This window comes from Piliocolobus tephrosceles, unplaced genomic scaffold, assembly GCF_002776525.5.
Source record: "Piliocolobus tephrosceles isolate RC106 unplaced genomic scaffold, ASM277652v3 unscaffolded_109, whole genome shotgun sequence".
Lineage (NCBI taxonomy): Eukaryota > Metazoa > Chordata > Mammalia > Primates > Cercopithecidae > Piliocolobus > Piliocolobus tephrosceles.
The window spans coordinates 89378-97096 of NW_022291976.1; positions in this window are offsets into that span (position 1 = coordinate 89378).

Here is a 7719-nt window from a genome sequence, read left to right on the forward strand (position 1 = left end):
ACGTGATGAAATCCCAAGACCACTAAAAATACAAAAATTAGCCGGGCGTGGTGGCACATGCCTGTAACCCCAGCTCCTCAGGAGGCTAAAGAAGGAAAATTGCTTGAACCTGGGAGACAGAGGTTGCAGTGAGCCGAGATTGTGCCACTCCACTCCAGCCTGGGAGAGACTCCATCTGAAAACAAACAACAACAACAACAAAATGCTGGGCATGGTGGCTCACACCTGTAATCCCAGCACTTTGGGAGGCCGAGGAGGCAGATCACCTGAGGTCAGGAGTTCAAGACCAGCCTGGCCAACATGGCAAACCCTGTCTCTACTAAAAATAAAAAAATTAGCTAGGCGTGTTGGCAGGCACCGTAATATCAGCTACTTGGGAAGATGAGGCAGGAGAATCACTTGAATGGAGAGGCAGAGGTTGCAGTGAGCCGAGATCCTGCCAGTGCACTTTAGCCTGTGCAACAAAAGCGAAACTCTGTTTCAAAAAAAAAAAAAGAAGAAGGCCAGGCGTGGTGGCTCATGCCTGTAATCCCAGCATTTTGGGAGGCCAAGGCGGGCGGATCACTTAAGGTCAGGAGTTCGAGACCAGCCTGGACAACATGGTGAAACCTGTCTCTACTAAAAATACAAAAATTAGCCAGGTGTGGTGGCTCATGCCTGTAATTCCAGCTACTTGGGAGGTTGAGACAGGACAATGGTTTGAACCCAGGAGGCAGAGGTTGTAGTGAGCCGAGATTGTGCCATTGCACTCCAGCCTAGGCGACATTCTATCAAAAACAAAACAAAACAAAAAATTGGGGCATGTGGGTTGAAGGTACTATGGAAAAATTCTTGGGCTTATGTGCATGCAGTGTTGTTTTCAAAGCAGAAATTGAGAATTCATTTATAGTGGTGTGCATACTGCTTTTTCAAATGAGGAAGCAGGAAAACAAGAGTCTAGACCTATGTGTTAGGGACTTCCTTTAGTCCATAAAATTTGTGCGGGGGCCGGGCGTGGTGGCTCACGCCTGTAATCCCAGCACTTTGGGAGGCCAAGACGGCCAGATCACGAGGTCAGGAGATCGAGACCATCCTGGTTAACACGGTGAAACCCCGTCTCTACTAAAAATACAAAAAAAAATTAGCCGGGCGTGGTGGCGGGCGCCTCTAGTCCCAGATACACTGGAGGCTGAGGCGGGAGAATGGCGTGAAACTGGGGGGTGGAGCTTGCAGTGAGCCGAGATCGCGCCACTGCACTCCAGCCTGGGCTACAGAGCGAGACTCCGTCTCAAAAAAAAAACAAACAAAACAAACAAACAAAAAAACTTGTGCCGGGCATGGTGGCTCATGCCTGTAATCCCAGCACTTTGGGAGGCTGAGGCAGGCTCAGGAGCTCAAGACCAGGCTGGCCAACCTGGTGAGACCCCCGTCTCTACTAAAAATACAAAAAATTAGCCGGGTGTGGTGGTGCACTCCTGTAGTTACAGCTATTCAGAAGGCTGAGGCAGGAGAATTGCTTGAACCTAGGAGGCAGAGGTTGCAGTGAGCTGAGATCACACCACTACACTCCAGCCTGGGCAACAGAGTGAGACTGTCTTAAAACAAACACACAAAAACACTGTGACTCAAAGGTTAGTCTCTAGGGGAGCTCTATAATCACAAATACAGTGACAGTATTCCCAATTTACAGACGAGCAGACTAGGTAATCAATGTTTCTTAACAAATTAACATTAAAACTTCTGTCAAGAAGTTCCAGGCCAGGCACAGTGGCTCATGTCTAAAATGCCGGCACTTAGGGAGGCTGAGGCAGGAGGATCACTTGAGCTCATTTCAAGACCAGCCTGGGCAACATGGCAAGACTCTATCTCTACAAAAAATAAAAAATTAGCCAGGCATGGTGGCGCACACCTGTAGTCCCAGCTACACAGGAGACTGAACTGGGAGGATCACTTGAGCCGGAAAGGTTGAGGCTGCAGTGAGCCATGATTGTGCCACTGCACTCCAGCCTGGACAATAGGGCCAGCCCACCTCAAAAAAAGTTTCATCATGGCCGGGTGCAGTGCTTATTCCTGTCATCCCAGCACTTTGGGAGGCAGAGGTAGGTGGATTGCCTGAAGTTAGGAGTTCTACCAGCTACTCAGGAGGCTGAGGCAGGAGAATCACTTGAACCCTGGAGGCAGAGGTTGCAGTGAACCAAGATTGTGCCACTGCACCCCAGCCTAGGTGACAGTGAGACTTCATCTCAAAAAAAAAAAAAAAAAGGCGCGGTAGCTCATGCCTGTAATTCCAGCACTTTGGGAGGCCGAGGCAGGCGGATCACGAGGTCAGGAGATTGAGACCATCCTGGCTAACATGGTGAAACCCTATCTCTACTAAAAATACCAAAAAAAAAAAAAAAAAAAATTAGCCAGGCATGGTGGCAGGTGCCTGTAGTCCCAGCCACTTGGGAGGCTGAGGCAGGAGAATGGTGTGAACCCGGGAGGCGGAGCTTGCAGTGAGCCGAGATCGCACCACTGCACTCCAGCATGGACAATAGAGCAGACTCCATCTCAAAAAAAAAAAAAAAAAAAAAGGTTTCATCATTAAAGCTGTAGAAGAGTAAATGAACAGCACAAATGAAGCAGAGTGCTTATAGGTTCTTGTTTTTTTTGAGATGGAATTTTGCTCTCGTTGCCCAGGCTGGAATGCAGTGGCGCAATCTCTGCTCACTGCAACCTCTGCCTCCTGGGTTCAAGCGATTCTCCTGCCTCAACTCCTGAACAGCTGGGATTACAGGTTTGCGCCACCACGCCCAGATAATTTTTTGCACGCCCAGATAATTTTTTGCAGTTTTAGTAGAGACGGGTTTCATCATGTTGGCCAGGCTGGTCTCAAACTCCTAACCTCAGGTGAGCCACCCGCCTCAGCCTCCCAAAGTGCAGGGATTATAGGCGTGAGCCACCGTGCCTGGCCTTATAGTTTCTTTTTAAGAGGAAGTACCTTAAGCATCAGACTCAAAATCTTATAAAGTTGGACTAGGTTAAGGCTGAAGAGCAGATTGTTTTAATTGGAAATAGGGGTAGGTCAAAACTCCTGTTTATAAAAGTGCAAAATTATGGAGTCATTACATGTTTTTTCTAATGATTTCTTGGGAATAAGAGTACATGTAAAAACAAATTTTGGCAGAGAACAGTGGCTCATGCTTGTAATCCCAGAACTTTGGGAGGCCAAAGCAGGCGGGCGGATCACTTGAGGGCAGGAGTTCAAGACCAGCCTGGCCAACGTGGTGAAACTCTCTCTACTAAAAATACAAAAATTGGCTGAGCATCGTGGTGCACTCCTGTGGTCCCAGCTACTAGGGAGGCTGAGGCGGGAGAATCGCTGGAAACCGGGAGGCAGAGGTTGCAGGGAGCTGAGATCCCACCACTGCACTCCAGCCTGGGCAACAGAGCAAGATCTCATCTCAGTAAATAAATAAATAGTAAGTTTTTTATTTATATGATTTGATAAAGTTAATTTTTTTTTATTTTAAGCCAAAATGAAAAACCAAAACCCTACCCCCGTGAGTCTTAAGACATGAAACTGTCTCCATTCAACTTCCATATATTTTTCCATACTTACTCTTACAGAGTGCCGTAAAATCCTGGAGTACCTTCCCATTCCTATCTGGCCAGCGGAAAAAACATGCCTTCCTCAGGGAGTGCCTAAAATCCACATGGTTAGTAAGCTCTCAGTAAACCACACAAGCCCAGAGGTTCTCCCCAGAACCTTAACAATCTTCTGACCCGACTGTCCACTATGATGTTATCATCCAGTGCATCAACTGTCTTAGAGAAAGGGAATACTTTGCATGGACAGTTACATAACTTCTAACTGGCCTCCCACCCACCCACTCTATTTCCAAAGTGATCTTTTAAAATACACACCTGATCATTTACTCCCCTAACTGAGCCTCCTCTCCCCACAGCCAAGCCTAGCTTTAGCCTTTTAACAAATATTTTAAGGATCTTGACTTTCTCTACTGGTAGATTTTAAGCTTAAGATTTTAAGGCATTGTCTGTTTTGCCACCTTCTAGACCATTCACAGAGCCTGGCATGGTGCCTAATACATAGTAGTGGTTTTTGTTTTGTTTTTTTTTTGAGACAGAGTCTCTGTCACCCAGGCTGGAGTGCAGCGGCGCAATCCTGGTTTACTGCAATCTCTGCCTCCTGGGTTCAAGCGATTCTCCTGCCTCAGCCTTCCAAGTAGCTGGGACTACAGGAGTGCACTAACATGCCCGGCTAATTTTTGTATTTTTAGAAGAGATGGGGTTTCATCATGTTATCCAGGCTGGTCTCAACTCCTGACCTCAAGTGATCCGCCCACTTCAGCCTCCCAAAGTGCTGGGATAATAGGCGTGAGCCACCCCAACCGGCCTAATGGGTCTTTTAAAAAATGCAACCCACTGCTTTCTTAAAAACCTTCCCTGACATCCGTGGTCCTGTGGTATTACAATATCCTGATCCTACTGCTCATTCCTGCCTTCTGGCTTCAAACATCTTTCAGAGCCCCGTATCTAGTTCTCTTCCCTCGAGAACTACCTGCTTTAACATCTCCATTCTGGTATGTTACCTGTACATTGCTTTATGGTTTATAGCATGTTTCTGACATTTCATTTGATCCTTATCATTCTGAAAGGTAGGTAACAACCCTCTTGCTTAGTAAGTGGCTGGGTTTTCAGGGACTTGAATTCAATTTTGATTCTGAACTTCATGCTTTCATTGACCATGCTCTCAACTATCTGCCTGAATAGAATGTTATAGTGCAAATCACTTACTTTTCAAGCGGCTTTCAAAACTGTGCACGGCCGGGCGCGGTGGCTCAAGCCTGTAATCCCAGCACTTTGGGAGGCCGAGACGGGCAGATCACGAGGTCCGGAGATCAAGACCATCCTGGCTAACCCGGTGAAACCCCGTCTCTACTAAAAAATACAAAAAACTAGCCGGGCGAGGTGGCGCGTGCCTGTAGTCCCAGCTACTCGGGAGGCTGAGGCAGGAGAATGGCGTAAACCCGGAGGCGGAGCTTGCAGTGAGCTGAGATCCGGCCACTGCACTCCAGCTTGGGCGACACAGCGAGACTCCGTCTCAAAAAAAAAAAAAAAAAAACTGTGTGCACATCAAACTCCTTTGGAGCTTAGGGAAAACAGTTATCACAAAGTCTCATCAGAGAAATTAGTGTGGGACCAGAGCACCAGAGCGCTACTATGCTATAGTTACACTGGCTCATTATTTTAGCTCATACATGGACTATATTCCTCATCTTAGCGCACTATAATCTGGTTCACTGTTGCCATCTCATCTCTCCTTTTCAAAACCAACCCCTTTTATTCTGGTTGGTATCTTCAAGTGTTTTTCACCTCTGCTCATAGTAGTTCCAGCAATAATGTCCTTCCTTCTAAGATCATTAATGATAATTAAGAGACCTACATTCTAGTCCTAGCTCTGTGATCTTGGGAAAACACTATAAAATAAAGAGGTACACCTAGAACTTGAAATTTTCTTCATTTAAAATGAATTATTACCTGTAGGTCTAGTTTGTACCACTGTATATTCCTTACATTTTATAAGAACATTTTGTTGGCTAAATAGACTTATAAACTTGAGAAAGCTTTGTATTCATGTACAAACATAATCATACAAAATGCCAAGGCACTAGGAAATAGAGTATGATGGTGATAACTAAATTCAAGTCTCCCAGAGGAACTGCACAGTCTTGGGTCACAGCTTTCTCCAAGTCTCAATTTCCTTTGTTTTTCAACATCCAAAGGGAAAGTAATGTGAAAAAAAATTATATTCTTCTAAACAAACAAAAAAAACCACTGTACAAATATGTTAGAAATTATATTGTTTCTGATGGCTGATAAAATATCATCAAAGAGAAGTGCTTCCATAAAAGTTTTATTTATCCCCACAACAACCCTGTGAGGTAGGGTGATCAGGGCATTTGAAGATGAGAAAACTAAATCTACATTACTTGTTCACGGCTATACTGCATAGTAAATAAGAAGAAATTAAATTGAGATTTTCAAATGTCCATGACTTTATATTGATTCACGTGGAAACAGGCAGAGAGAATATTAACTCCCCCCTACCTTAATGCCAAAAGGACACTGCCTTGAAAAATCCCATTTCAAAAGATGAAAGTAGTATTTCATTGCTTATTTCTACAAAGATTTATAAAATAAAAAAATAGTGAAATATTTTACAGATAATATATATAATGGTCTCATTCAGGGACATGTCCTTTAGCTATGTATATGGTCAACTATTCCAAGTCCTAGAAATGCAAACCCTTTAAAAAGTATGAAAGACAAAAATGATAATGAGCAGTAGCCTCAATCTTCTTTATTATTCCTCCATGTATCTTGAATAAGTTCTGTGAAATCTGGTCCCAGTTAAAAAGAGAAAAAAAAAAAAAAAAAAAAAAAAAGCTCTACCACAAAGAGATGTCTGGTAAACTTTAATTTTGTTGCCTACTCTCAAACCAGTGTCACATTTAGCTAATACACTGATTTCCCAATACTGGCTATTAGAATCACCAGGAGAGCTTTAAAGAAAAAAAAAAGGAAGAAAAACCAACCAACCAAACAAAAAAGCCAGAACTCTCAGGCCCCTCTCGAAATCCAGTGAGACAATTTTCCAGGGGTAGGCCCCAGAAATCTATTTTAAGAGCTCCTTAGAGTAATTCTAATGGTCAGGTTTAGGAACCAACTGATGTATCTTAAAATACTAATATCAAAAGCATAAACTAGTATAAACTTGTCACTCTCTCCCCCCCCACCCCACCCTTTTTTAAAAAAGATCTCAAATCATGTTATACCCCCAGAACTCTCACCTCTGGGCAAGTAATTTCAATTCAAGATACAGAGAAACATTTTATAAAAATGTATCCTAATTAGTGAGACTTGGATTCCAATAATAACTTAAGCAGCATTTCAATATAAGATACTCAGTTTTGTGGTTCGTATTATGAAAATTCTTAAATGTATTTTATACAGGTTCGTTGTAGGCTTTCAACTCAGGGGAAGACATGAGAAGTAATGACATAAGCACATTACCACTAAAAAAATACTATACTCAATTATAGCTCGTAAGAGGAATAAGAAAGTGAATGAATGACAACCCTAAGGCCTTTTGGCCCATACATTTTTGTTCCCAGTCCACTCTTCCCCTATAAGGGGAAATAAAATAAACATTCTTTACTAGTTGCTTGGCATAGTTATTCGGTGGGTAACTATTAACTAAGTTAATTTAGATACACAAGATTAAAAGAGATAACAAATAAATACCTAGGAAGACAAAGAGAAGTCAGGTCAGAAAACCTTAACTAGCTAATGATGTAGTATATAACACCATCATATTAGTACAATTAAATAAAGGCTTCAATGTCCTTTACATTTTAGCTTTATGTGATTGACACAGACATGAAAGAGATCTGGTCCTTATGAAGAATTCTGTGCTCGCAGGAAAGATTTGTAGGAGTAATGAAATGCTTTCTTCATTGATGAGATGAAGTCTCTTTCAGGCAAGTTGACGGAACAAAACAATGAGAAACAAACTTCTTTAGAAGGTTGAATGAAAGTAAGATCTAGCTGAAAAAGTCATTGGCCAAAGATAATTTTTTTAAAAAAACCATTCTGTTAACCCTTGAAAAAAAAAAAAAAAAACCCAGAGAAATACAAAAAAAAAAAAAAAAAAAAAAAAAAAAAAAAAAAAAAAAA